This window comes from Pecten maximus, chromosome 9 (genome assembly GCF_902652985.1).
Source record: "Pecten maximus chromosome 9, xPecMax1.1, whole genome shotgun sequence".
NCBI classification, from domain to species: domain Eukaryota; kingdom Metazoa; phylum Mollusca; class Bivalvia; order Pectinida; family Pectinidae; genus Pecten; species Pecten maximus.
In genome coordinates this window covers 5,204,592-5,217,101 of record NC_047023.1, presented here as the reverse complement: position 1 = coordinate 5,217,101, position 12,510 = coordinate 5,204,592, and the positions used below count along the sequence as shown (strand labels likewise).

Genomic DNA, 12,510 nt, shown 5'->3' with positions numbered 1-12,510 from the left:
CTGAACATAACTTGAGTGATACACTGACATATCAAATCACTAATTATGTGGTGCAAATGTACAAATTACACTTTAACCTTAACCTCAACAAAATCAACTCTTTAAATTCCTATTGTACATCTGTATTTCACAGAGTATCATCATGCATGTGATCTGTCTGAACATTTTGCCTTCTGTAAGGGCCTTATATTACTTGATGTACTTTAAGGTATATTCCTAGTTATATTTTTAGTAACAGTGACCTTGACCTTGATCTTGACATTAAGGAGGTTTTTAAACCTATAATGTACATCAGCATTTCCTAGTGCATTATCAAGTGAAATTTCAGAAAGTTTGAACTTTTGAACAGTGCCTTAGATAATTATATTTTTAGTTGTATTTTTAGTAACCTTGACATTTGGTTCTTTTAAACCCTATTGCACATCTGCACATCAGTGTAAAACAAGGTTTTAGAGCTCGAGGTTTCAATGAAAAGCAGCATGCATGTAAAACATTTAAGTCGAAAGTCGGTCGGTCAGACTGACAGATTACTGGAAAATGTCAAGTACACTCTGCCATAAAAGCCACAACAACACATAATAACTAATACACTTTTGACAGTAGAATATGAAGCTCATACACTTGATTTCTATCTAAAGTAAGTATGACCTTGACCTTTCTATCTAAAGTAAGTGTGACCTTGACCTCTAACCTTCAAAGCTGAAGAGCATTCGCAAGCAAGCACTTTAAGAAAGGAGCCTTGCATGAAGTATTAGTGTGATTAGCAAAAGCAACTCAAGTTATTGCTTGGAAACTTCTTTCTATATCTAGCAACAATGACCTTGACCTTGACACTGAAAAGCAATCCAAAGCAGGCACTTTCAATAACAAGAGATCCCAGAGGGATCTTGGCGCCCACCATTGAATGATCTTTATAGGTTCCATGTCAGATTGATCTTTTCCCTACTTTTCCCTTCCTCTAAGTCTTACTGATCTGTGTAAATTCAGAAACAGCCCTCTAGTACTTTTCAAACAAGGGGAACCTATATACAGAATTTAAGATTTAGCTATAATGGCTGTCTGTCGGCCATGTTGTTTTCGTATTGGTCCCAATATTCAAAACTAGGCACTGAGGGGAACCTACATATGAAATTTGAGAAAGATCCCTTCTGTTCTTTCACAGAAAAAGCGATAACAAATTTCAATTGTCAAAATCCAAGATGGCTGCCTGTCAGCCATGTTGTTTTCCGATTGGTCTCAAAATGCAATATGCATAACTAGGCACTGAGGGGAACCTGCATATGAAATTTCAGAAAGATCCCTTCATTACTTTCACAGAAATAGCGATAACAAACTTTAATTGTCAGAATCCAAGATGGCTGCCTGTCGGCCATTTTGTTTTCCGATTGGTCCCAAAATGCAATATGAATAACTAGGCACCAAAGGGAACCTACATATAAAATTTGAGAAAGATCCCTTCAGTACTTCCTCAGAAATAGCGTTAACAAACTCCAATTGTCAAAATCCAAGAGGGCTGCCTGTCGGCCATGTTGTTTTCCGATTGGTCCCAAAATGAAATATGCATAACTAGGCACTGAGGGGAACCTGCATATGAAATTTCAGAAAGATCCCTTCATTACTTTCACAGAAATAGCGATAACAAACTTTAATTGTCAGAATCCAAGATGGCTGCCTGTCGGCCATTTTGTTTTCCGATTGGTCCCAAAATGCAATATGAATAACTAGGCACCAAAGGGAACCTACATATAAATTTGAGAAAGATCCCTTCAGTACTTCCTCAGAAATAGCGTTAACAAACTCCAATTGTCAAAATCCAAGAGGGCTGCCTGTCGGCCATGTTGTTTTCCGATTGGTCCCAAAATGAAATATGCATAACTAGGCATCAAAGGGAACCTACATACGAAATTTGAGAAAGATCCCTTCAGTACTTCCTCAGAAATAGCGATAACAAACTCCAATTGTCAAAATCCAAGATGACTGCCTGTCGGCCATGTTGTTTTCTGATCGGTCCCAAAATGCAATATGCATATCTAGGCACCAAGAGGAACCTACATATGAAATTTGAGAAAGATCCCTTCAATACTTTCTCAGAAATAGAGATAACAAACTTCAATTGTCAAAATCCAAGATGGCTGCCTGTCGGCCATGTTGTTTTCTGATTGGTCCCAAAATGAAATATGCATAACTAGGCACCAAAGGGAACCTACATATGAAATCTGAGAAAGATCCCTTCAGTACTTCCTCAGAAATAGCGATAACAAACTCCAATTGTCAAAATCCAAGATGGCTGCCTGTCGGCCATGTTGTTTTCTGATCGGTCCCAAAATGCAATATGCATATCTAGGCACCAAGAGGAACCTACATATGAAATTTGAGAAAGATCCCTTCAACACTTTCTGAGAAATAGAGATAACAAACTTCAATTGACAAAATCCAAGATGGCTACCTTTCGGCCATGTTGTTTTCCGATTGGTCCCAAAATGCAATATGCACAACTAGGCACCAAGGGGAACCTACATATGAAATTTGAGAAAGATCCCTTCAATACTTTCTGAGAAATAGAGATAACAAACTTCAATTGTCAAAATCCAAGATGGCTGCCTGTCGGCCATGTTGTTTTCCGATCGGTCCCAAAATGCAATATGCACAACTAGGCACCAAGGGGAACCTACATATGAAATTTGAGAAAGATCCCATCAGCACTTTCTCAGAAATAGCGATAACAAGAATTGTTTACGGACGGAGGGACGGACGGACGGACGGACGGACGGACGGACGGACGGACGGAGGGACGGACGGACGGACGACGGACCACGGACGCAGGGCGATTTGAATAGCCCACCATCTGATGATGGTGGGCTAAAAAAGCACTGTATGAGTTTGAGTTTGATAAGCCCAAGGAAACTCAAGCTATTGCATGGAAATAAAAGTGTTGACAGATTGACTAACAGACAGATATATGGACACCATGATTTCTATATGGCAGCCGCACTTCGTGAGGGCCCAAATGACAGATAAGTTACAGGTAGTTCTACAATGTAGTAAGAAAAACAAGTCAAGCATGATACAGGTGCTGTAAAACAGGTCAAGTCAAATTTACAGGTATATTTTAAACACAAGTTATCACTTTTAAGCTACCCCCATTCCCAGACAAAAGGGAGAGAACTCCTTAATCTCAAATGTAAAACTACCTGATGTACCAAACAAGTTTCATAATAGATAAACCAAAGTTGTAAGCCCAGACAAATTCTGGTGGTTGAACAGGATGGACTATCAGACAGAGTACAGCGGTCCCCCTATTTACGACAAAACTCCGTGGTTGAACAGGATGAACTATCAGACAGAGTACAGCAGTCCCCCTATTTACGACAACTCTCAAGAACGACCACTCCTTGCAAGCAACCAAGTTTCTTGTTCACCGAAGTTTTCCAAGCTGCCAAACTGATCAACGACCGCTTAATCAGGTCCCAAAAATAATGAAATGTAGGGTGAGGGGTCAGAAAGAGCCCCAGTCTGTGTTTGTCTGTCCCATATAACAGTATACCATCAGAACAGTGAGAGGGTCAGAAAGAGTCCCAAGTCTGTGTTTGTCTGTCCCATATAACAGTACACCAACACAGAACAGTGAGGGGTCAGAAAGAGCCCCAGTCTGTGTTTGTCTGTCCCATATAACAGTATACCATCAGAACAGTGAGGGGTCAGAAAGAGCCCCAGTCTGTGTTTGTCTGTCCCATATAACAGTATACCATCAGATCAGTGAGGGGTGATCAGAAAGAGCCCCAGTCTGTGTTTGTCTGTCCCATATAACAGTATACCATCAGAACAATGAGGAGTCAGAAAGAGCCCCAGTCTGTGTTTGTCTGTCCCATATAACAGTATACCATCAGAACAGTGAGGGGTCAGAAAGAGCCCCAGTCTGTGTTTGTCTGTCCCATATAACAGTATACCATCAGAACAGTGAGGGGTCAGAAAGAGCCCCAGTCTGTGTTTGTCTGTCCCATATAACAGTATATACCATCAGAACAGTGAGGGGTCAGAAAGAGCCCCAGTCTGTGTTTGTCTGTCCCATATAACAGTATACCATCAGAACAGTGAGGGGTCAGAAAGAGCCCCAGTCTGTGTTTGTCTGTCCCATATAACAGTATACCATCAGAACAGTGAGGGGTCAGAAAGAGCCCCAGTCTGTGTTTGTCTGTCCCATATAACAGTACACCAACATAGAACAGTGAGGGGTCAGAAAGAGCCCCAGTCTGTGTTTGTCTGTCCCATATAACAGTACACCATCAGAACAGTGAGGGGTCAGAAAGAGCCCCAGTCTGTGTTTGTCTGTCCCATATAACAGTATATACCATCAGAACAGTGAGGGGTCAGAAAGAGCCCCAGTCTGTGTTTGTCTGTCCCATATAACAGTATACCATCAGAAGAGTGAGGGGTCAGAAAGAGCCCCAGTCTGTGTTTGTCTGTCCCATATAACAGTATACCATCAGAACAGTGAGGGGTCAGAAAGAGCCCCAGTCTGTGTTTGTCTGTCCCATATAACAGTATACCATCAGAAGAGTGAGGGGTCAGAAAGAGTCCCAATCTGTGTTTGTCTGTCCCATATAACAGTATACCATGTTCATAAAATCTTTTACCTTTAAAGAACATAAACAACAAACTGTATTTGCTGAAAATTGACCTCAGAATAGATACTGAAATTACAAGCATTAAATAGATTTTCACATCAAATAACTTCAAAGAAAACACGGAGAGACAGACGACCAGGCCATTCTCAGAGGGCCCCAGTATATACAGGTACATTACAGGTTTAAGGCAGGGCTCAGTATTCTTTGACCACTTTTTTAAACAGCTATAGGTGTATGTAGGTGACTGTATGTACAGATTACAGGTAGTTAAACACATATGTATTCTGATCACCAACAGATTGTTGATGGATGGAGTAGAACAAGTGTTATCCATCAAAAGCACAGGTTTCTATAGAGATAAATTTTCTCTCATCTTTATAATTTCTACAAGCTGTATAATATACACCAGCTAGTATATATGTTTTGATCATTTTCGGAAGAAGTTATAAAATTACTACTGAAAATTTTTTGCATGTTTTATCAATTGAATATTTGGAAACTTTTAAAGAGTACAGTGTATATGTATTTAGAGGTAGCATAGTATCCTTGGAATACTGTAAACGTCGAAATTTACACAAGGGGAAATTTACGCTTATTACGCGGATCCCTTTTGATTGAGAAAATTTCCCCCACGTGTACGTATCATTTTGATATTAATTCGAGTATACTCAAACTACAAACGAAGGTGGTCGATCACGAAAATTAACCCCACACGTATAGTTTACGTATCAAAATCGCAAATTAACCAAGCGAGAAAATAACCACGTTTACAGTAAATCAATTTGATAGTACTGATACTTAATGATCTTTGTTGTAATATAATATCATTAGTCTGCCCCCATTGGATGATCGTAAGAGGCGACTGAATTTGGGATCTTATCTTTTCTTTTCTTTCTTACAAACTGTCTTCTTCCTAATGTCTCCCTTGACAATGCCTCACTTTTGGCAGTGACAGTGGTAGTAAAACCACTCAAATTATAGTAAACTATAATGTCAGGAAAATATAGGTCACAGTGACCCACCTTTCACACAGTGGTGTATCACACCTGAAGACGAGTTTACATATAACATTTGATGACTGTAGGCTATATAACAATGTACAGTTTTCAGACTGATAATTCACATGCCCTAGCCCGTGTAACCATGGTGTGCCAGTGGGCAAGTGTGCCAATCTTTTACACAATTACATGTACATATGTACATATAACACATCCTACCTTTCATTGAAATATTTATAGACAATGAATGCCCTCTGACTCCCACACAAATAATTATCATTGTTTGACCATTTTCTGCTAGAGGCCCAGAGGGCCTGCATCACTCACCTTGATATTTCAGTTAATGGCAAAATATTTTCCATTGTTTTTAGCTACCACTCCAAACAATTAGTTCAAACCAAATCTAGACTGAATTGGGCCTTGAAGAAGTATTTTAAGGAATTTGCTATTCCCCTAAATGCCCCCAACTCTCTGGCCCCAGCATATATATATATATATATCACACTCCTCATTTATCAAAACACTCCTTTGCCCAATAATGCTTCAGAACAAATTTCATCAATATCCATTCAGTCGGTCAAGACTTAAATTTGCTACAAGAATTTTACCTTTTATATCCCTTCTTGGGCCCCATCCCTTCAGCCCCAGGGGAGCTATATCCTCACAGACCCTAGTACAACGTAAGATATCCTTTGTCAAATTATGCTTCAGACCAAACATCAAATTCCATTTAGTCTCTCAGGACTAGTAGCGTTTTTAAGGACTTGACTGTATTTCCCTTATTGGGGCCCTGCCCCTCCAGTCCCTGGGGTGTCACACCTTCCATTAATGAAACATTGGCTTTCTAATACCCAAAAATGCTCCAGACTAAATGTCATCAAAATCCATTCAAGCAGCGATTTGTGGTTTGGTTTTGTACTGTTTTTAAACATCCTATCAACAGCTGTATGCTAATTTAAGGATGGCAGCCCCTGTCTGCGAGATTCATGGGTGTGGTGAATGTGTGTTTTGGGAGGCTGTATGGTATGTTTTGTTTTGTCTCCTTGTGATAAAGCAGAACTAATGTTGACTTTATAGTGCTATCTCACTGAAGCATACTGCTGTAGATACCCCATCCCTCACATTATACTGACGATGGGCAAACCAGTCATTCCACTCCCAAAAATGCTGAGCACTCATCAGGAGTACTAGTAGCAAATAGAACTGTCGCCAGGATGGCTGACTAATACCCCCGCAATCTGCACGAGTCAATGGTGAATTGAACTGTTAATTAGAGGCTAACTAAGATAACCCGTGCATACCGATATTTCTGAAATTCAGAATGTCTGAAATATGTGTTGTTCACAATAAAGAGAATTCAGTGTTCAGTTGCCATAGCAACCATAATTTTGAGAAAAAGAAAGTGGCATGCACATCTACACATGGTCCTCTATATTTGTGTGAAGTTTCATTGAAATTGGCCCCAAAATGTGTCTAAGAGACAGACGGACGGACGGACAGACAACCTGATTCCAGTATACCCCACTTACTTCATTGCGGGGGTATAGTTATATAATTACCAGTTTTATAGACTCTTGTATAGCTTGACCAGAGCACCCAAAGCCTTCCTCACAGGGGTGAATGCTCAACTAAAGGCCAAAAGTGAGGCAGTGTCAAGGGAGACATAAGGATTGGTTTATTGCATTAGATTATTTTGTTTAACGTCCTATTAACAGCCAGGGTCATTTATATGGACTTGCCAAGTTTTGGAGGTGGAGGAAAGCCGGAGTACCTGGAGAAAAACCACCGGCCTACGGTCACCAGTACCTAGCAACTGCCCCACGTAGGTTTCGAACTCACAACCCAGAGGTGGAGGGCTAGTGATAAAGTGTCGAGATACCTTAACTTCTCTGCGACCGCACCCCCTAGACATTAGGAAGAATGAAGTTGCTAGAATTGAAAGAAGAGAGAAAAGATAGATCCCAACTTTAGTTTGCTTCTTAATCTTATTATCATGCAATGGGGCAGCAGTTACACTTCTTACGCCTTACCTGTAGGGTTCAGATGGACAACGGATGATGCACCATGGCATATAAGCTGACAAGACAAAGGCACAATACTCTACTGATATTTATACATATTAGCCCTTTGGGCCAGCTGAGGTAAAAAAATTATTGATTTTTGTCTTGTTGTTTAAGGCATGGTAGCTGTTCTGACCTTTCCACTCACCAACGATTAGGGAAACAGACTTCTAATGTTCACAGTTTTGCTGTGTGGTGTTTTATGATGATTGGGCAGGGGAAATACAATCAAGTTATAAATCCATTTACAATCACAACAACCTTGATCGCTTGGCACAGAGTAATTACAGGAGGAAACGGCCACTCTGAGCCTTAGACAGAGATGTTCTCAAAATCTAATGATTTGTGAATGATGCCAAATATGTGAGAGTTTGGTCAATATCAACACAACTGATGATGACCATAATACAGAATAATACGATTGTTTAGAGGAACAAGGACGTATCTCCAACATGGCGTGCTTAGAAGTAAAGGGCCGTATCTCAAATTTATCCATTTTTAGATTTTGATCAATTATAATTCCGACTGAGCTTTTATTATAGAATATGTACTTGATATCAATGAAATTGTCGAATTCTTTTAAATCACACAGTATTTTAACAGAATTAGACCATTTCAATTGATATAATGTACAGATTCTATAAGAAAATCTCACTCGTAGTTGTAATTTATCAAAATCTAAAAATAGATAAATTTGAGATATGGCCCTTTACTTCCAAGCACTCAATGTTAGAGATATAGCCTTGTTCCTCTAAACAATTGAATAGTACTGGGGACTAGGCCTCTACATTTGTCATTGACATCTAGTATATCAAGAACAGGAACACTTTCCATTTCAATGGGCCTGTATCACTCACCTGCTTCTAAAGCAAGTCAATTTGGTTATTTACATGTATACAGATACTTAGCTGATTAATTTTTTATTTGATTTAAAGAGGCTTGCACGCAGAGAGATCAGAAAAATTGGCTAATAGAAAAAGATTTTTTACACATGACAGATTGTTGGAATTGTTGAGTTTTTCATTTTATTTTCCTTATAAAACGCTGAAAAGTGATATTAAAACCTCATTTTTAAATATTATTTATTTAATCGCAACCCACAATAAGTCCCCGCTATAAAGTGGAGTCTAATTTGATTGACACATCAAAGAAACAAGCACGTGCACAGTGCCGCACAGTGATAACTTCAAAGGCAGTGGCGATTTACAAAGAAGATTTGCCGTTATATTCCATACATTTCCCTCTCAGGTTGAGTTTTAAAACGTCTTTTAAATACATATTCTGTAATTGTTTTCAAGAAATAAAGTCGGAAAGCCTCTAATTTTGTCACATAGAAACGTGTACTGAAGTTTATTTAGTGATCGGAGATTTGCCGTTTACCGGTCCATCTGCGGGTAAGCCTCGATCTTTAAACAATTTTGAAGCTAATTATGACTGGCCCAATATCAGGTCCCTGCATGATGGGACTCTTGGTTATTGATAAGAAGTTGATCAGAGATTTTAGCTTATTTGACTTCTGTAACTTTGAATGTAAATCAAGGTCATTCATTTGAACAAACTTAGTAACCCTTCATCCAAGCATACTACAGGTCTAATGTCAGGTATCTGGGCCTCTTGTTTATTGAAAAGAAGTTGTTTAAAAGATTTTTTGCATAGTTAACCCAAGGTATGACCTTGAATGTATGTTAAGGTCATTGATTTGAACAAACTCTGTAGCCCTTCATCCTAGCATGATAAGGTCCAAAATCATGACCCCGAAAGACGATCCAAATAGGTCACTTCACTTTGTCCCAGATCAGATGACCTAAAATGACTAAAACCTCACAAATTCTGTGTCTGAAAATCACCAGCTTGAATTTGAAGTCCAATTAAAAGATAATTACTGATTCCTTGTGTGTGTAGAATAAACAAACAAGTATAACCTAGGAAGCCTTCATTGATGTATCAAGTACGATGGCCAATAGTTATGACGATCAAGTCTCTGCAAATTTCTACTTTCACTTTAATATCTTTACAAATTTATGTCAAGTTGAAACTATTGTAATAAAACATTCAGTTGAACTTTATTAATGGTCATCTGACTCTAAAGTCGTCAACTGGTGGAAGTTGACAAGAAGTTTGAAATAGGTGTTGTTCAGGAAAACCATGATTTTGCAATCATGTTACAATGTAAAAAATGACTGCTATAGCTGCCATGTCAAAGTTTTTACCAGGCTGAAAAAACAACACTTGTTGGCTTCCCTTCCTTAACTTCCTGACGGATTTCCAGTTCAATGGCACCAATGGAACTGGAGAAGAAGTTTAAGATGTGTTTTTTCAGGATGGCTGACATGGGGGGTGGGGACCATATAATTCACAATTTAAGTTTACCTCTTTGGCCATGGAAGGTTTCTGCAAAACTTTGAAATTGGTTCAGGGGTTTCTGAGAAGTCCAAAATGTAAATTGTTTAGAGACGGACAATGCACGATGCACAATGGACAATGGATGACGATGGACAAAACTCTATTAGAATAGATCACTTAGTATCAGATGACCTAAGAAAAATGCATAAATTACCTGGGTTTTTACTGTTTTTGATTTCTTATTTCAGATGGAAGCATGCAGTGGTCTTAAATTAACTGTGGGAGGAAACCAGATCTAGAGAGTACTGACAGAGAAAACCCATGAGGTCGGGCAAGTGACCCCATAAATTTTCACATACAAACAGGGAATCGAACACCAGCCAGCTAGGTGAAAGACAACATAACTGGTGATCACTGAGTCATGCATGTGACAACCCAGTTATGTAGTATGTATATGTACTCAATACTAACAATGCTAAATATATAGTCGATGATACCAAGCATTGAATGCAACTCACTGGAGGAATATACAACTTTATTACATTTTTACCAGTGAAATATCAAAAATTATTCATTCTATAAAAGTGATATTTTTCACTAGTGAAGAATATCATATTTTTCACTAGTGAAAATATCACTTTTGCTGATTTGACCAATCAAATTAATTATAAGAAAATAACAAAATAATTGACCAATCAGAAAGCCCGACATCTAGCACCTGGACAGGGGAAACTACTTTTTTTGTTTACAAATTGTCGCTGTAGTCCTAGTTAGCATACTGGGTAGGGTTTTCGTTAATAAAAAATGTAATAAACAGAATATCTAACAGTGTCTTCAGTAAAACCAAATATATTTCACTCGTGCGGCTAATATTTTGATATTTTTCACTCGTGCTGCGCACTCGTGAAAAATATCAAAGTATTAGCCCCACTCGTGAAATATATTTGGTATTACTGAAGACACTGTTAGATATCCTCTATACATTGCATGTGTGTGGGAGTTGTAGCATGCATGTCTGCCGCAGACAGACATTACACGATTACCTGGTATATTATCTTAATAACCTGAAAGCACCAGAGTTATTGTATTAGAAATCCATAATACAGACAAAAGAACACACATCTGTACAATTAGGTATACAGGTAATCGGGTGTTACATTACATAGACAGGCCTATATTCTCAGCTTCTGCAAATTAAGTGGCCTCAAAACTGCAGTCATTAATTAACTATCAATTAATATCAATTCATCTGCTCCAACATTGAGCTGAACTTGAGTGGCAATTCAAAGTAAAAAAATTGTTTTAACATGCAGTATATGTAATTGTCGCAAGTGTATTGTACAATGCATGGTGCGGCTACAAAATCAGGCAGCTGCAATATATAAACAGTGAGGAAGATTGGAAATATGATAATTCATAAAATATTGCCAGCATTTTCTTCATTATCCTGGTTCTTTGATGTAAATTATATTTACAGGAAAACAAAAATGGATCTAAAATCAAATTACAGACAGAGCAGCCAAGTTGTGTGAGGGGTAAATGTTGTATAGGGCTCATCACATCTCAATGGTTTGAGTCCTCTAGATCCGTTCACTGGATGTTTCCATTACAAAACAAACTTGTACTTCACTTAAAGTTCTGTACTGAGTTTTATTAAGCATCTAAGTTAAGATTTGTATTGTAACCTTAAGTTGCGTTAAATCTCCGTTCTACTAAACCTCGTATCTTAAGTTACGCATAAAATAACGTCGTAACTTACGACAGCTTAGGGTTTCCCTTAAGTTACGACGTTTTCTTTATTTATCCATCTTAACCTACACAAAACAGGAAAATACTCACGTGTACATGTTTTTTTATGTATTAGTAAGAGAAAGAAAACTTACGAAGGCTTTAGTAAAACGGGCCAATTGTAACTTAAGATTGTACTTAAGAAAATCGTAAGTTGGATTTTTTTTGCGTAACTTAAGATGTTTAGTAAAACTCAGCCCAGATGTATTTTGGCTGAGACAACCAGTCATTGACTTGTAATGAGACTAAGAAGAGTTAGAAAACTAGTTATCAACTATTTCTTATAAATGGCACTATCTGCAGTTGTACAGGAAGATTGAGCCTTATCTTTTGTTGGTATACGTACATGGTTCCCTATTTTTATCACTAATTCTTGCCAAATGAGGCCTGAAGATTGTAATAGTTGACATTAAATCTGTTGATAATGATTTAATAAGTATACTGTCATTAAAAGTATTTTAACATTAACTTGAGTCTATACAATAGGTCAAAAACTAATGAAATCAATAAATACATGCCTCATTGATTTGTATAATCATGTTGAGTCATAATTTTTTTTCTGAAAATAAACACTAACCCGATTGTACAATTCAGCAAGGCTTTTTACTCAGTGATCTACTTGAAAACAGCATCGAGACATGTTCATTTGTTCATTTTGGTTTGTTTATTAGGGTTTTTGTTTTGTTTTTATTTTTT

General features: G+C 38.0%; 1 protein-coding gene across 1 annotated transcript in view; it reads right to left on the bottom strand.

Annotated features, from left to right (window-relative positions):
* Positions 1-12,510, bottom strand: part of LOC117334838 — a 56,983-nt gene that overhangs the window by 17,898 nt on the left and 26,575 nt on the right. The gene's annotated exons all lie outside the window — the stretch shown is intronic.